This window comes from Lynx rufus, unplaced genomic scaffold, assembly GCF_022079265.1.
Source record: "Lynx rufus isolate CCGP_SWC_20201006 ecotype Redwood Valley unplaced genomic scaffold, mLynRuf1.p SCAF_6, whole genome shotgun sequence".
NCBI lineage: Eukaryota > Metazoa > Chordata > Mammalia > Carnivora > Felidae > Lynx > Lynx rufus.
The window spans coordinates 92,160,866-92,177,943 of NW_025814878.1; the positions used below are offsets into that span (position 1 = coordinate 92,160,866).

At 37.0% G+C, this 17,078-nt stretch overlaps 1 protein-coding gene and 1 pseudogene across 5 annotated transcripts in view; one reads left to right on the forward strand and one right to left on the reverse strand.

The window, feature by feature from the left end:
• The window catches only part of DST (dystonin), a 496,498-nt gene that overhangs the window by 164,422 nt on the left and 314,998 nt on the right, over positions 1–17,078 (forward strand). The window lies entirely within an intron of this gene.
• Positions 7,569–7,739, reverse strand: LOC124528774 (40S ribosomal protein S29-like; annotated as a pseudogene).

A 17,078-nucleotide genomic window follows, 5' to 3' on the forward strand; every position in this document is an offset into this window, starting at 1 on the left:
TTTTTGTTCTCAGACTTGCTGGAGCATTTAGCATCAAAGTCAACTATTACATATCTTTGTTCTTAGGATATTGACACTGACGTATTTAAGAGTATGGGGAAATCATGCCTGTAACTTTCTCTCAAATGGTTTAAAAATTTTATACACACACATACACACGTGTATATATAGATATAGATTAGGTAGATAGGTATAGATATAGATAGGAGGAGACAAAGAAAATATGGTAAAATGTTAACACTTAGGGGAATGTGAGTATACAGAAATTCTTTTATTATTTTTGCAACTTTTCTGTAAATGTGAAGTAATTTAAAAAAGTTGGGATGCCTGGGTGGCTCAAACTCTTGATTTCAGCTCAGGTCATGATCCCAGGGTCATGGGATTGAGCCCTGCATTGGGCTCCACGTTGAGTGTGGAGCCTGCTTGAGATTCTCTCTCTGCCCCTCTCACTTGTGCTCTCTCTAAAATTAAAAATGATAATAATTTTAAAATGTATTTAAAATTAACCATTTCAGTAGACTGAAGCCAAATGTATCTTTGGGGGAAAAAATCAGTGTAGGAAATTTCAATTGATTTCTTAGAGCACCAGCTTGCAAAAGTACTGTTCATTATAGATAAAAAATAGATAGGAGACTTTACTGGGGTTTGAATGGGTAGTTTGGCAGTCATTGGGGTGTTACTTGGGTGAAGTTGCTGTAGCCCAGGATTTGGGTTTTAGTTTTTTTTTTTTTTAATTTTTTTTTTTAACGTTTATTTATTTTTGAGACAGAAATAGACAGAGTATGAACGGGGGTGGGTCAGAGAGAGAGGGAGACACAGAATCTGAAACAGGCTCCAGGCTCTGAGCAGTCAGCACAGAGCCTGATGCGGGGCTCGAACTCACAGACAGTGAGATCGTGACCTAAGCCAAAGTCGGACGCTTAACCGACTGAGCCACTCAGGCGCCCCGGGTTTTAGTTTTTTAGGTGTAGAGACTACAGCCTTGTCTCCAGTCAGGAAGACTGACCCGTTCCAGGTAAATGCACTCTCAGGACACTGATGTATAAACCAGGATGTCAGTTTATTAACATCCAGTGGAAAGAATGCAGTTGCCAAGTGGATTGGATATTCTTGCTAGATCGAAGACTAGTGCATTCCCCCTCTCCCCGGAGAAAAGCTACAGGAAAAGCCATGGTGTATATGGAAGTGGGGATGACATAGACCATTTTGAAGAGCAAACTTTTTTTATTTTAATGAAATCCACTTTTTCTTTTTTTTTTTTTTCTTTTCTTGTGTGGTTCATGCTTTTGATGTCCTATTTAAGAAGTTTTTGCCTAACCCAAGATCATAAAGATTTTTAGGATCACAAAACTTGGAAAAAAATTAACATTAAATATTGCTGGGAAAATTAGTGCACAGATAAGAAGTAAAACGGGAATATAGAGAATATTAAGGTAGAAACCAAAATTTAATTTTACCTGCAAAAATATAGTAGCAAAAGTTGTTTATTCTACTAGTTATGAATCAGGCATGGGGAAAAAGTATTTTTGTCAGGGTCTACTGATAATTATTATCATTAGATTAAAAGGCTTGCTCTAATAAGATCTGTAGAGGGTCTGTATTTGGTTTAATACAGTTATGATCCTCTCCTTTGTGAAAATGTATTTACTGGAGTTACTTCACTGTGGTCATTAGGTACTATGCCTTCCGTGTTAATGTTTCTTGAGAAATGTACTATTGCAGTGGGTTTCAGGGAAATAAGTATTTATTAACTTTCTCAAATTTTAATTGTCAGGAGACACTGATAATATATTTTAAAGCCCCAGGATGTTGGGAATTTTTTGGAGTAAGCAATACAATATTTCATGTATCTTGTTTTTAAATTGGTATATTAATGAGAAATTTCAGTGCTGCCAAAACACTTATCTCTGTTTTCTGTGTAACTAGGGCCAAAACTACCTTAAAGTATTTTTTTTTAATATTTATTTTTCATGTTGTTTAATGACCCATTTTTGCAGAACTGAATTTGAAAGTAATTGCAATAACCTGATGTTGAGAATTTGGAAATTTTCTAAATCCTTCAGATTGCAGAGTCACAGATGATCTATATCTGGTTACCATCCATTTAATCTTTAAGATAAAAAATAATTAGAGCCCTTAGCATGTTCTGCTACTTAATTACTGAGTATACATATATTAGTGTAGCCTGTGTCTTGATAACTTGATTTCATGAATGAAATCTAATTTAAAGATGTTCAGATTCATGCACTGAAGAAAACAACTTAATTGTAATAACTTGAAGATTGAATTTGGTCATGTGTTAGATACTCAAGACTTTAGGAGATTCCGTGAAATGGGATCACGGCCCTTGGCTTCAGCCCTTTGTGTTCATGTGATGGGAAAACCTTGCCTTGTTTCCTACACCATGATCCCCACTTTAGGAGAGTCGGTTACAAAGAAATTGTATCTGTGTTGTCCAGATTCCCCATGAACCACAGAAATTCCTGTGGCACTGCATGCTAGGGAGTTGTCTTAAAACTTTAACAGGAGGGTGACATCTTGGAATACTGTTAAACAATGTTTGAGCACTTGCTGTGTTAGAAGGAATGTGGACTTGCTGGCCAGCTTGGTCTGCCTGCTTGTAAGATCCATATTAGGGGCTGTATGAGATGGATTCTCTTCTCATAGCTTTCTGATGGGAAAGGGAGTTCTGCCTCTGGTTGTCAGGAAAATGGTTGGTGGAGATTCGATAATTATATCAAAAGAAAATGGCAGTGATGAATTTAAATAAAAGATGGTAGCACTCAGATTCAGTCCAAGACTATCTTATACATCCTTTATTATATTTTGCAGTCTCCTGAACACTTAAGAGACTGAAGGTATATTTAAGCAGTAGTGTTGCTATTATAGAGATTGAGGAAATTTTTAAAAAGCCTCCTTTAGAAAGCAAAGCAAGGTATCAACTAAGATTATAGGATGAATTTTAAAAGTAATTTCCAAAGGAATAGGCTATTTCCAAATAGTTAATGTCATTGTCCATGTTTTAAAGTCAATGGTAAATATGCCATAGTATTTTAAGAGCTCAAGGGTTTTATGACCTTGCTCTGCCAGTGTACCTAAGTTTTACTTTTCTTACCTGCAAAATATGGATAATATCCACTTACAGGAGTTTTTGAGGATGAAATGAGATGACGTATGTAAAGCGATTAGCTTAGGGCTTAGCACATAGTAAAAACACCCCCAAATGGCAGCTATTATTGCATAGATTTTCATGTCAGCTACAGTATTTTGGATCATTTGCCAGTATTGTACTGTATGATATTCTTACTATGCCTTGGACCTTCCTAAGTATAATGATTTTCCTCTTTTCAAATTGAATTTTGACCTTTTCAAAAGTCTGGAATTCACTGAAGACAAGGAAATATCCAATACTCCATGAATGGTGATGTTTATATTGGCTTGGCTGGAGGCCAGGTGGCAAACAGCATTCAAAAGCAGACATAAATTTTTTTCTTTAGAAGAGGCCACATGGTGCTCTTTCCCTGCATCAGGCTCCCATGGATATCAATGGGTGTTATGTGTGTAGAGCAAGGGAAAGGTCTTGCTCCTAAAAAGTAGAGCAATGTGCTATCTGAGATAAGTTAGTATGTTCCCATGAGCTCATGTGTGTCCTAAAAGATGTCTTTGTCTTGAGGTCCTTAGGGTCTGGCTAGCAGTGAAGAGTCAATATTTGGTATATTTTTCAGTGGTTGAGTGTTACTAGGATGTTCTGAGTTTGTCAAAAATCTAGTGGTATTAAAGTCCAAACAAAAATATTTATCAAAATCTTACATGCCTCTACTTTGTTTAAGTGATATTTGCTGAATTTGTTCCTCTTACCAAATTTAAATGATTTATTTAAATATCTTTTTCCAAGAGTTTTAAGACAAATGGTACTTGAATCCATAAATTTAAGAACCTTTTTGCTCATAGTCTATGGACATCAGGAAATGTAATCCTTATATTTCTCATTATAATGTCATTGAGTTCATGTCATGATTCATTGTACTTAGAATGCTGTTTTCAAACCTGTCTTCTGATTATTCCTTAAATATAAAATATAAACAGATTAATGAAAACACAATAAGTAAAACTGAGAGTAGTGTTAAGAAAGTAGAAATCAGCAGGGTGCCTGGGTGGTTTAGTCGGTTAAGCATCTGACTTAGGCTCAGGTCATGATCTCGCCATTTGTGAGTTCGAGCCCTGGTTCCTTCAGGCTCTGTGTAACAGCTCAGAGCCTACAGCCTGCCTCGGATTCTGTGTCTCCTTCTCTCTCTGCCCCTCCCCTGCTCGTGCTCGCTTGCTTGCTCTCTCGCTCTCTCTCAAAAACAAAAATAAAGACATTAAAAAAAAAAAAACACGAAATTAGGAATCAGCTTTAGTTTCTCCCTTAAGGTTTATTATGTGACATGTCCTTAAGATTAGAACACTTAGTAAGTTTCATGTCATTTCTTTTCACTCATCGCTATGATTCTTTTTCCCAAGAGTTCTTCAACAATTTTATATGTAGAAACCCTTTATGAATACGTCAAGAGTCTTTGGTTTCTCCATGTAGTTACAAAGATGAAGTTGCATGTTCTAGGGGAAAAGGAGGGTATTAGTTTTTTGTTAAGTGTATTTATTTATTTTTTTAGAGAGATGGTGAGAGCGTGTATGCAAGTAGGGGAGGGGCAGAGAGAGAGAGGGAGAGAGAATCCCAAGTAGGCTGGGCACCATCAGCGCAGAGCCCGATGTTGAGCTTGAACTCACGAACTGTGAGATCATGACCTGAGATCATAACCTGAATTAGGTGTTTAACCAACTGAGCCACCCTGGCATCCCAGGAGGGTTTTAATTTTTATCTGAACGTTTTGTAAGAGGAGAACATTTCTGATCCGTGTCTAGCTTGTGAATAATACATATTGAGCAAATACATACTCTTGATATAGAAAACAAAGTTTTAAGGGCCTTTTTGTATCATTATTTTATTAGATCTTCTCAGTAATGGTATTTTTTCACTTTACAGCAAAGTAAACAGAGTCTCAGTAAAATGATTTGCTTAAGTGTAGCAATTGACATTCCTTAAACAAGCTTCTCCCAAGTATAACTGAAAAATAGCCCTTGAGATGGGGAGATGGGACAACTAAAAAAATGCATTGTTTCACTCTGGATGTGGTCCTGGAGCAAAAAGAGGACTTTATGAAAAAACTAGTGAAATCCGAATGAAGTCTGGAGTTCAATTTTTAGAAAATGTGTAAAGAGTTAAAATTCTTTGGGGGCACACAGGACAAAATTTCTGAAGACAACTGAGCAGATGAAAATCTTACATGTGTACAAGTAGATACAAGAGGTTTTTTCAAATCCTGTTGCTTTTGGGGCGCCTGGGTGGCTCAGTCGGTTAAGTGGCCGACTTGAGCCCAGGTCATGATCTCGCGGTCCGTGAGTTCGAGCCTCGCGTCGGGCTCTGTGCTGACAGCTCAGAGCCTGGAGCCTGTTTCAGATTCTGTGTCTCCCTCTCTCTGACCCTCCCCCGTTCATGCTTTGTCTCTCTCTGTCTCAAAAATAAATAAACACCAAAAAAAAAATTAAAAAAAAATCCTGTTGCTTTTAATAGACAAACTTTGGAAATAACCTAAATGCCTGTCAATATTATAATGGATAAATAAGTGATTTTATAATTGGGCAGTGAGTACTACTATATATCAATTAGAAAAATGAGCTAGAATTGTTATCATCAGACTTAACTTTTAAAGTTAATTTCAGTGAGTATAGCAAACTATTAAAAAAAACCCTTTTTTTGGAATATGTTTTTAAATACATTCTTTATTTAAACATGATAATATATGCACATGGTTACAAAATCAAACAGTACAGAAGGATTTGTAATGAAAATGAATAGTTTCAGCTCTGGAGTTCTTCTCTTTTCTTCCCTTGTCCTTAAATGCCATTTGGAATCATGTTTTAGTTTTTCTGGTGGCTACTTACATGTCTCCAAATGAAATGTTTATATTGTTATTTTAAAAAATATGCTGTCTATAGATGTTCTATTTTTGTTGTGACAGATGAAGATGTACCTTGCTTATAGACTGCTTTTGTTTTTTATAATTTAGTCTTATTTTTTATTGGATCCATTTTTAAATGGATCATTCTTGTAATTTAAAAGTGAAATAGTTCTATAAAACTTATTACAAGAACCAGCAGTCCCTTCCATAACCATTTATGCCCACCACCCCAACTATTGTTTGCACCTACAGGCAAGTACTGTAGACTTTTGTCTGTTTTGGAATTTGAATTGTATCATTAAATAATAGATTTTTAGATTGCCTTATTGTTTTTTTGTTTTATGCATTGTATATTGGATTCTTTCTGTGGAGGGTGAGCATTTAACCCACTCTACCCTCTTCTGCCATCAGACACATCACACTCCCAATCCTGTCCTCCAGTGTAGTTGTGTCGTTCTTTTGTCCAGATCATTGTTGTGTCTTCACATTATTGTTTAGTAAATGCTATTTACACTGAGGGCACCGAGTAAAATATGATGACTTTTCTTTTCTTGTACAACTTATTGTGTTCTCTGGAGTTAATAATTATCTTTCTTCTTTGCTTAGTTTTCTAGGGACTTATCACAAATCCATCCCCAGATTGTCCCCAGTTGTTAAAATTTTCTCTTAATACGTTCAAATACATGAAGTATTTTGTCTTTTTGTTTACTGTCCTCACAGAATTGTGGGAATCCATTCTGGATTGGTTGCCCTCTATCTCTGGGGCACTTATCCATCATTCTGGGGATACCATTTGCCTGCCCCTGTGTTAGTTCCTTGTTTGCTGCATTCCATTCCTTCCTTTTCCTTGGTTTACAGCCTTCTTTTGGTGAACTACCTTTGTAAGTAGTATCCTGAGGAAAGATGCAGGGAACATAATCTTGTGAGACCTCAGTGTTCTGGAAAAGTTTTTGGTATGTGCTTACACTTAATTGCTACTGTCTAGATTCAGAATAAATTTTCCTTCAGAATTTTGAAAGTGCTGACATGTTGTCTTTTGGACTTTTCATTATTGCTGTTAAAAAATCTCAAAATTGTTCTCCCTCCTTCTCTCTCTCTGTTTTTCCTTAGCTTCAGGGCAAATTTAGGATGGTGGTTCGCAGTCCTGGCTGCACTTTAGAATCATTTGGGAACTTAAACCAAATCTTAGTATGAGAGATTTTGAGGTAGTTGTTCTGGACGGGAGCCAAAACATGGTAATTCAAATATGCAGGTAAAGCTCCCTAGGTAATTCAAATATGCAGCCAAGGCTGAGAACTACTATTTCAAGATCTTTTTCTCCAGTATGCTAAAATTTCATGATGATATGTTGTGATGTGGGTCTCTTTTTATCCATCGAGCTACACACTTGATTGTCCCATCAATATGGAGACTTACATCCTTTAATTTTGGGAAGTTGTTTTTTCACATTAGAGTACTTAACAATTAAAGTATTTTTATTTGAAGTACAATGAGTTAGCATTAAGGCAGGTATCTTGGATATCTGTACTTCAGGTAGATCTCTTAGAAGACCCATTCAAGGAAATTCACTTAATCCACCTTACAGAAGCCCATATCCTTCACATACTGATGGAAACACTGGCAGTACATATTGAGGCTGTATTTCTGGATCAGATTGTGCTAGTTTGAGCAGACACAGTAAGAGCGAGATCCCTGGCCAGATATCCTCGGATGGCCCCAACAGAGCTTCTGATGACCCATCTTGCAGTCTCAGATGCAAGAAGGCAAAAGGAATTTTGGGAAGTTTTTTATTTCCTTTTCTCAAGTTCCCCTGTTGTATTGTTTGTAGGTCCTCTGCTTGTCTCTTTTATTTTCTGTAGTTTATTCCTGTTGTTTTGGTTTCTAAGTGATTTCCTCAGTTTGACCTTTCAATCCTTCCACTGAAATTTTTCATTTCTGTTCTTCTTTTCCAAGAATTCATTTTTTATGGACTTCCATTCTCCCGACTCCGATCTTTATTGAGATAAAATTGACATATATCCTTGTGTAAGTTTAAGTTATACAATGTGATGATTTGATATATGTACATATTGTGAAGTGATTACCACAATAAGGTTAGTTAATACATCCTTCAGTTTACATAGTTAGTTAGCATGTTCTTTTTTGTGATGACAACATTTAAAATTTACTCATTTAGCAACCTTCAAGTATGAAATATAGCATTAGCTATAGCCACCATGCTGCTTACTCATTTTTCTGTTGAAAGTTTGTAGCCTTTTGACCAATATCTCCCCATTTCCTCAACTTTCTGGCAACCGTTCAGTCTACTCTCTGTTTCTGTTGAGTTAGGTTCTTTTCTTCTTTTCTTTTTTAAATGTTTTTATTTATTTTTGAGACAGAGAGAGACAGAGCATGAGTGGGGGAGGGGCAGAGAAAGAAGGGGACACAGAATCTGAAACAGGCTCCAGGCTCTGAGCTGTCAGCACAGAGCCCGACACCAGGCTCGAACCCACGGACCGTGAGATCATGACCTGAGCTGAAGTCCAAGTCAGATGCTCAACTGACTGAGCCACCCAGGTGCCCCGAGTTAGGTTATTTTAGACTCCACATATAAGTAAGATCATACATTTGTGTTTCCCTGCCTTATTTTACTTGGCATAATGCTCTCAAGGTTCATACGTGTTGTTGTAAATGGCGCTCAACCCAATGACCCTGGGATCACATCCTGAGCCGAAATCAAGAGTCGGATACACAACTGACCGAACCACCCAGGCACCCCTGCTCTAAGTTAATTTTTAAAAATCTATTACTTGTTTTAGTCCCCTCCTTTAACATTCAAAGCTTTCCTTAGAAGTTTTCCTTGGCTGCCTGCTTACTCATGTTTAAAAGCTGACTGTGGAAGCTCTGGCTGTGTGATGGACTTGTCAGTCTTAGCCTTTACTGTGGAATAATCTGCCTGGGCCATTGTGCTGCGGGGAACCTTGCTATCAGTGTCTTAAGGTCCTCTGTCATGGGCTGGTCAGATTCCGCAGAGAATAATGCTTTCAACTCCAGCTGAAGGAACTGAGTGGGCAGGAGATGGTTGGAAGCTGTTCGTTTTTAGTATATGAACTCATACTTAGTCTCCTGTCTTATCTGTGTCTCGTCATGCAGATTAGAGACCCTGTCTCTGTTTCACTCTCTCCAGACAATAAATCTCGCCTTTTGGGGGTTGGGAAATCATCTGAGGGAGGTAAATCTGCTTCTTACACCTTGCCCATCTGTTTCAAGTCCCACCTCCACCGTAATTTCCAAGGTTACCTGATACCATGAATTTCTGGTGTGGTTTTTGGGAGTTTCAAGGTATGAGTCAGGTTCATTCTCTCAGCTTTCCTCAGGACTGGCTTAGGATTCAGTTCTCTGTTAGTTCAGGTACCACCAGTTCGTTTGCTTTCTAGCTCCCCAATTTTTTTTAACAATTTCTTTTCCTTTCTCCTTGTTTTTGGGGTGTATCCTACAAACAGATCCAATTACTGTCAGTGTAATGTGTTTTCAGCAGAGAGGGGAGGTAAGCTGTTAGTTCAATTTGACCTATTCAATCAGAAACAAGTAATGTGATTGTAAATGAAATATAAAGAGATAGTGAAAGGCTTTAGACTGTCATAATGATTCCATTTTGCATGTCAACTCTGAATTTCAGATTACTTGGTATATGTAATGTCTGCAGAGGTCTGGCAATAGCTGGTGTTTGCTGTTCTTTGGTGGAGGATCATGCTGTAATTAGTAGGACTGAAAGTTAAATTTGGAAAAGTTATTTAAAGTCTTCTGCTGCAATGCAGGTTGACAGCCTGTATTAAAATAAAATGTTTAGTTTAGAAACCTTAAAAACACTGTGCGGTTTCAAAAAATTAAAAAAAAAAAGGGGGGCGCCTGGGTGGCTCAGTCGGTTAGGCGTCTGACTTCAGCTCAGGTCATGATCTTGCAGTCCGTGAGTTCAGGCCCGCGTAGGGCTCTGTGCTGACAGCTCATAGCTTGGAGCATGTTTTGGAGTTTGTGTCTCCCTCTCTTTCTCTGCCCCTCCCCCGCTCATGCTCTGTCTCTGAAAAATGAATAAACCTTAAAAAAAATTTTTAAAAACAAAACAACAACAAAAACACTGTGCAGTTTCAACGAAAGAGCTTGAATTATTATCCTTAAATCAGTCATTGACTATATTAGGATTTTTAAACATTCTCTTTTCTCAATCTCCTGTGTACCTCAGCCAGATGTCACAAAGAATACTCATAGATTACAACTCCTATCTATTTTTTCATTGTACATTTAAAGTATAGACTCTATAATGTAATAGTTCATTTTAAGACCTTTAGAGAATTGGTACAGGATCTTAAGGAACTTTTAATAAATACAATTTTGGGGGGGGCATTTTACTTATTATTACTTCGGTGTCAGGGGCAATGTGTACATTCTTCACTGAATATTTGTTCAAGTTTAGAAAGCAGGTCCTTTTTTTCTTTTTAAATATATGAAATTTATTGTCAAATTGGTTTCCATACAACACCTAGTGCTCATCCCAAAAGATGCCCTCTTCAGTACCCATCACCCACCCCCCCCCCACCCCCCATCAGCCCTTAGTTTGTTCTCAGTTTTTTAGAGTCTTTTATGCTTTGGCTCTCTCCCACTCTAACCTCTCTCTTTTTTTTTTTTTTTTCCTTCCCCTCCCCCATGGGTTCCTGTTAAGTTTCTCAGGATCCACCTAAGAGTGAAAACATATGGTATCTGTCTTTCTCTGTATGGCTTATTTCACTTAGCATCACACTCTCCAGTTCCATCCACGTTGCTACAAAAGGCCATATTTCATTCTTTCTCATTGCCATGTAGTACTCTGTTGTGTATATACACCACAATTTCTTTATCCATTCATCAGTGGATGGACATGTAGGCTCTTTCCATAATTTGGCTATTGTTGAGTGCTGCTATAAACATTGGGGTACAAGTGCCCCTATGCATCAGTACTCCTGTATCCCTTGGGTAAATTCCTAGCAGTGCTACTGCTGGGTCATAGGGTAAGTCTATTTTTAATTTTCTGAGGAACCTCCACACTGTTTTCCAGAGCGGCTGCACCAATTTGCATTCCCACCAACAGTGCAAGAGGGCTCCCGTTTCTCCACATCCTCTCCAGCATCTATAGTCTCCTGATTTGTTCATTTTGGCCACTCTGACTGGCGTGAGGTGATACCTGAGTGTGGTTTTGATTTGTATTTCCCTGGTGAGGAGCGACGTTGAGCATCTTTTCATGTGCCTGTTGGCCATCTGGATGTCTTCTTTAGAGAAGTGTCTATTCATGTTTTCTGTCCATTTCTTCACTGGGTTATTTGTTTTTCGGGTGTGGAGTTTGGTGAGCTCTTTATAGATCTTGGACTAGCCCTTTGTCCGATATGTCATTTGCAAATATCTTTTCCTATTCCGTTGGTTGCCTTTTCGTTTTGTTGATTGTTTCCTTTGCTGTGCAGAAGCTTAGAAAGCAGGTCTTAAATCACAGTGTATTTGCTGAAATGAGAATAAGCTAGATTTTTAATGTTTACACTAACCAGAAACCTTTTTTCTTTTTGCAAATGGTTTTCTTTTTTTTTTTTTTTAAGTTTATTTATTTATTTTGAGAGAGAGAGAGAGGGAGAGAAAGAGAATCCCAAGCAGGCTCTGCACTGTCATCGCAGAGCCTGATGTGGGGCTTGAGCTCATGAACCATGAGATCATAACCTGAGCCGAAATCGAGTCAGATGCTTAACCAACCAAGGCACCCCTGCAAATATTTTTCTCCTCTTCAAAGCATAGTGTTCTATCTCTGAACCTCTTTTGGTTGTTAGAATTCTTTGTGGGTAGATTGCTTTCCCTCCATTGTTTTATTTTGAAAAACTTAAAATCTGTAGAAAAATTGAAAGAATGTATACTGTGTATACCTTTCACCTAGGTTTACTGATTGCTAACATTTTGGTGTGCTGTCTCCTTATTTTTAATTTTTATTGAATCATTAAAAATTAAATTCATATGTCATGATACTTTGTCCCCAAATAATTATGTATGTATTCAGAATAAGGGCATTCTGTTACCTAATTGTGATACCATTTTCATCCCTAAGAAACTGGTCTATGATCTTATTTCCTAGATTTCTCCAACCTTTAGCTACCTAATTCTTTTCTATTCCTTAGGACTCCCAAGATCTAAATAAGGATCATATGTTGTATTGGTTAGTGTATATCTTTAGTCTCATTTATTCTATAAAAGGTGCCTTCTTATCAATTGTCTTAGAATGTCCCATAGTCTGTTTTTTTATTTTTTTAATCATTTCCTCATGTTTGGATTCAGGTTAAACATTTTTCACACAAATGTTGTAGAGGTGATAGGGTGTATTTCTCACTGGATTATATCAGGAGATACATGCCGGTATATCCCATTAAATCTGATCACTTAATTAAGGTGTTATCTGCCAGGTCTCCATTGTAATAATATCCTTTTTGGGTACTTTTTCTCTCTTATAATTAATGCATTATCTGTGAGTAGTTTGTACATATCCTCTTCCCCAGTAGCTTTTTACCCAATGATTAGGATCCTTCATCCTTGCCTGATTCAATTATCTAATAGTAAAAATTTCTTTCTCATTTATTAGCTGGCATTCTTCTATAAAGAATAGCTTTTCTTTGTCCCCTGTTGCCCCTGCCCCACTCCCTGTTTTTTTGTTTTTAAACTTCACTGTTGACTTACGTTTTCTTTTTTTTATTCAGTGTGTTAGAATCCATTGCCATTGCTATTCTTTTGATGCTTGAATTGTCCAAAGTTGAACTAGTGGGAGTTCCTTGAAGCTGACTTCTGTGTCTTTTTACTACGTTCTTATTAATCTTTAAGCATTTCTTTGCTTTCTGGAATAACAAGATGTTTCAAGCTCACTTTGTGCTTTCCCTGCCCCAGATCCGGAATCAATTATTTCTCTAAGGAGTTCTAGTTTATTTCAACGGGGCTTTGTATTTCAGAATCAAGATCTGGACACTAGATGTGCTTAATGCTGCCTGGTCATCATTGTTTCTAGGTCCTTTTAATAGAAATAGTTAGGATATAGATGTCTATTTTACAAATCATAAATTTATTACTGATACTCACTATTCAAATCTAATACCATGGGACCCTTTACCTTCTCCCATTCTTTCTTCGTGCTTCCCAGCAACATTCATATGTTTCCCCAAATGCTGTCTCCTACAGCATATATAAAATAGTGCATCAGTTACTGCACCTTATTCTAATTACCAATTTTACTTGGTTTCAGGGAACAGAGATTTCACTCAGACTACTGGAAAAGGATTAAAGGATAAAGGATTTAGTGTGAGGGTACATTGTGGCCTTGGATATAAGGTAGCCTTTGGCTTGTTCTCTTGGCCTAGAATGGTTTTTCTTGTTCATTCTAGGTGTCTCTGCTTCTTATCTCTCACCTTAAACTTTCCCAAGTGTGGAAGAATTTATTAGGTTGATTATTACTCTCTAATAAGTACCATTCCTGTTGGGCAGCTTCTGACCAAAGTACCTTTGGTACTGTGGGCCAAGGGCAGGGAAATGGGCATTTCTTTTGTTGAAAGCATCTGGCTGCTTTCTTTTGTTTGGTCTTTGTAATCTTTGGGTACATTTAGGTTTCTTGGGCTAGTACAAACCTATTTTTATTATTTTATTTTTTAATGCAGTTACAGACTCCTTCACCCAGGGATATGGTTAATGCTATGTTTTAAGCTCATGAGTAATTTAGAAAATAAGGTAATGAAACATGTTTTGTTTCTAACTTGCCAACTAGCACAATGTAGTTTCTTTCTGAACAAATTAAAGTAAATACACAGGGCAGATATATTTAGTTACTGATGACATATTCTTAGACGTAGCCCAAAAAGAGGAAAAAGGTGTGTGTTCTCTGTAGATTTCTAAATGAGAAAGTGTCCAAAGTGTGTAAACTTGATGTTCTGAGAATAATGGTTTTTATCTGCCGTAGGTGTTAGTGACAGAATTAACAAGAGAATTTGTAAGATGTAGCATAAAATAGTGAAAACCCTATAAGCTTTAAATTTTATAGACTTATTTTCCAAGTTTGGTGTGGCTTATTCAAATTTTTTGACATTGGGGGGCGCCTGGGTGGCTCAGTCGGTTGAGTGTCCGACTTCGGCTCAGGTCATGATCTCACGGTTTGTGGGTTTGAGCCCTGCATCGGGTTCTGGGCTGACAGCTCAGGGCCTGATGCCTGCTTTGGATTCTGTGTCTCCCTCTCTCTCTGCCCCTCCCCCACTCATGCTCTGTCTCTCTCTGCCTCTCAAAAATAAAGAAACATAATAAAAAAAATTAATAAAATTTTGTGACATTGGGTAAATGACTAATGCATTCTGAACCTTATTTTTTTTCTCTTTTGTAAAACGGGCATCATAGCACCTACTGTCTGTCATAGTAGATAGTAAGTATAAGTGAGAAACCATAGGGATTGGACAAAAAAAATATTTTTATTTTAACCTTCTGGCAAGTCAGAGATAACCAGCTCTGGAGAAATAATGGATTCCCAATGTTAGTAAGTGAAAGCATGGCCAGGAAGAGTAGCAGGACAGTCTCCAAGAAGTGTGATCTGAACACCCACGGAGCAGCCTGTGCATACGGAGAAATGAGGGAGTGTCTCTAGCTGGAGGTGGACTGCTGGAACTCCATCTGGTAGAGGCTGAAGCCTGATACCTTTTGAGGTCAGGCAAGGAAGAGTTCCTGTTCCCAGTAGTGACTCAGTGATTCCATGCTCAATATGAGAACTCTGGGGGCTGAGAGGTGGAAGGGATAGACTTTCCTGTCTCTTTCTCTACCATCCCTCACCACCTGCCTCTGTAGGGTGAAGTTGTAAGCCATATAAAGTGGAATTATCTGCTCTTCTTAATAAAATAATTGGAATTCTTTGTGCCAAGGACTCCTAATAAAGGATTTTACTGTGTTTATAAATATTTGTAAATAAGCACAGTATTTTACATAGCAGCCCTAGTCATAATAGCTAGGAGTTGGAAGCAACCCAGATGTCCATTGATGGGCGAGTGGATAAACAAAATGTTGTTTGTACATGCAGTAGACTATTATTCAGCCTTAACAAGGTAGGAAATTCTGACACATTGTGCAGCATAGGTGGGTCTTGAGGACATTATGCTAAGTGAAATAAGCCAGTCACAAAAAGACAAATACTGTATGATAACACTTATATGTAGTATCTACACTAGTCAAATTCATAGAAACAGAAAGTAGAATGGCAGTTTCCAGGGATGGCAGGTGGAGGTGGAGGTGGGGGCAGGAACAGAATGGTTGTTTAATTGGTACAGAGTTTCAGTTTTGCAAGATGAAGAAGTTCTGGAGATTGGTTGTGCAACAATGGGAGTATACTTAATACTAATGAACTCATAGTTAAAAATGGTTAAGATGGTAATTTTTATGTTACACAGTTTTTTTTTTAACCATAGCAATAAATAAATAAATAAGCACAGTATTTAAACAGATACTGCTTATATAATAGAGATGTATTTGTGTGCTGTGTGTATGTATATATGTATACATATACACGCAGATAGATACATTTCTATATATGTATGGTTATAAAATACAAATATTTAAAAATTAGATCTAAATGTGTTTCATGTTGTGCTATTTCAAATAATATCTCTGCTAATACTAAAAATGATATAGTCTTTTTGCAGGATAATGTATTTTTTCATGTTGCCTGAAATTTCACTTGTAAGAATTTATTATGAGGGAAAATAAGTGTACACAAAGGGCTAACAAGGGTGTCGTTTATAGCACTGTATATAATAATGATAAAAAGTTGGGAACAAGTATAATTGTTTAATATTGGGGAATTGGTTAAATAGATTATGGTGCATCCATCATTTAACTGAAACAGAGTGTTATAGAAATGTATATTCATGTTGAAAAATACCTGGATGCTGTTAATACTTGAAAAAAAGTAGATTCTGTGTCTAAATGACAGAACTCAAGTTTCTTAACTCTGCATTCTTCTCCATAGTCACTATACAGAGAAGGTTTCTCTTGATTGTGCAAATAATCTCCAGTCCTTTTTTCAAGACCTAGATACCAACTAATAGTGTATCTTGCACAATTATTTCATATGCTTTTGCTTCTCAAAATATTTGATGATGAAGAGCTTAATAGAGCATTTCTCTTTGTAACTGTCAAAATTAAATTTAAATGTTTAGAGTTTCATTTTTAAGAGAGTGTGTATTTCATGAAAGTTGTGTCTTTTTTCTTTCCTAATATTGATTTTATCAAGTTAATATTGTACTCACTTGTACAAAGGAAGTTATTAAACCATTCCAAGTTAGAATTCCTTAATAGCCATGCTTCTTTTTTTCTTTTTTAAAAACAAAGTCTGGCATTTATTGAATCATTAATAATCCCTAAGTATGATGATCAAAAAAACCCCCCATGAGTAATTAGTATTCTTCTCTTTGATTTTAATTCTGAAATGTTGGAAGTCTAATGTTATCTTTTGTGGTGTATGTTACAGTGTTTCACGTTTTTCCATGCTAACCCTGGTGAGAATTGTAGCCTGTCTTAGATAATGAAGTACTTCAGTTCATAAAATACCTCAAGCTATTTTGTATCATTTCTCCAGCGTCTAGGAATGCAAAATATTTAGTCTAGTTTGTTTTAGAGATCCTGTACTTCCAAGTCAAGTCTTGGTTTAAGTGGCCTTGGTTAAATTACTGTATCTCCCTGAGCATCAATTTATTCATCTGAAGTAAAAGCAAAGATGGTAAAAAGGATGCACATACTTAATTTTTGTTAATAGAATATTGTTCATTCCACGGGCATTTACCTTAGGGAAGTTTCACTATACATGCTCAGATGCAGAGTCCCCTGTGCTATCTCAGACTCTGGTAGCTTAAACACCCTGGTGCCTCATGCCCCTCATTTATAAGATGGAAGTAGTAATTGTACCTGCATCATAGTTATTGTGAGATGAAATGAGTTATTACATGTAGATTGCTTGGAATACTGCCTGGCACATGGTAACTCAATAAATTCATTGAGTGTTACTGTTAACTGTCTTTGTTCAGA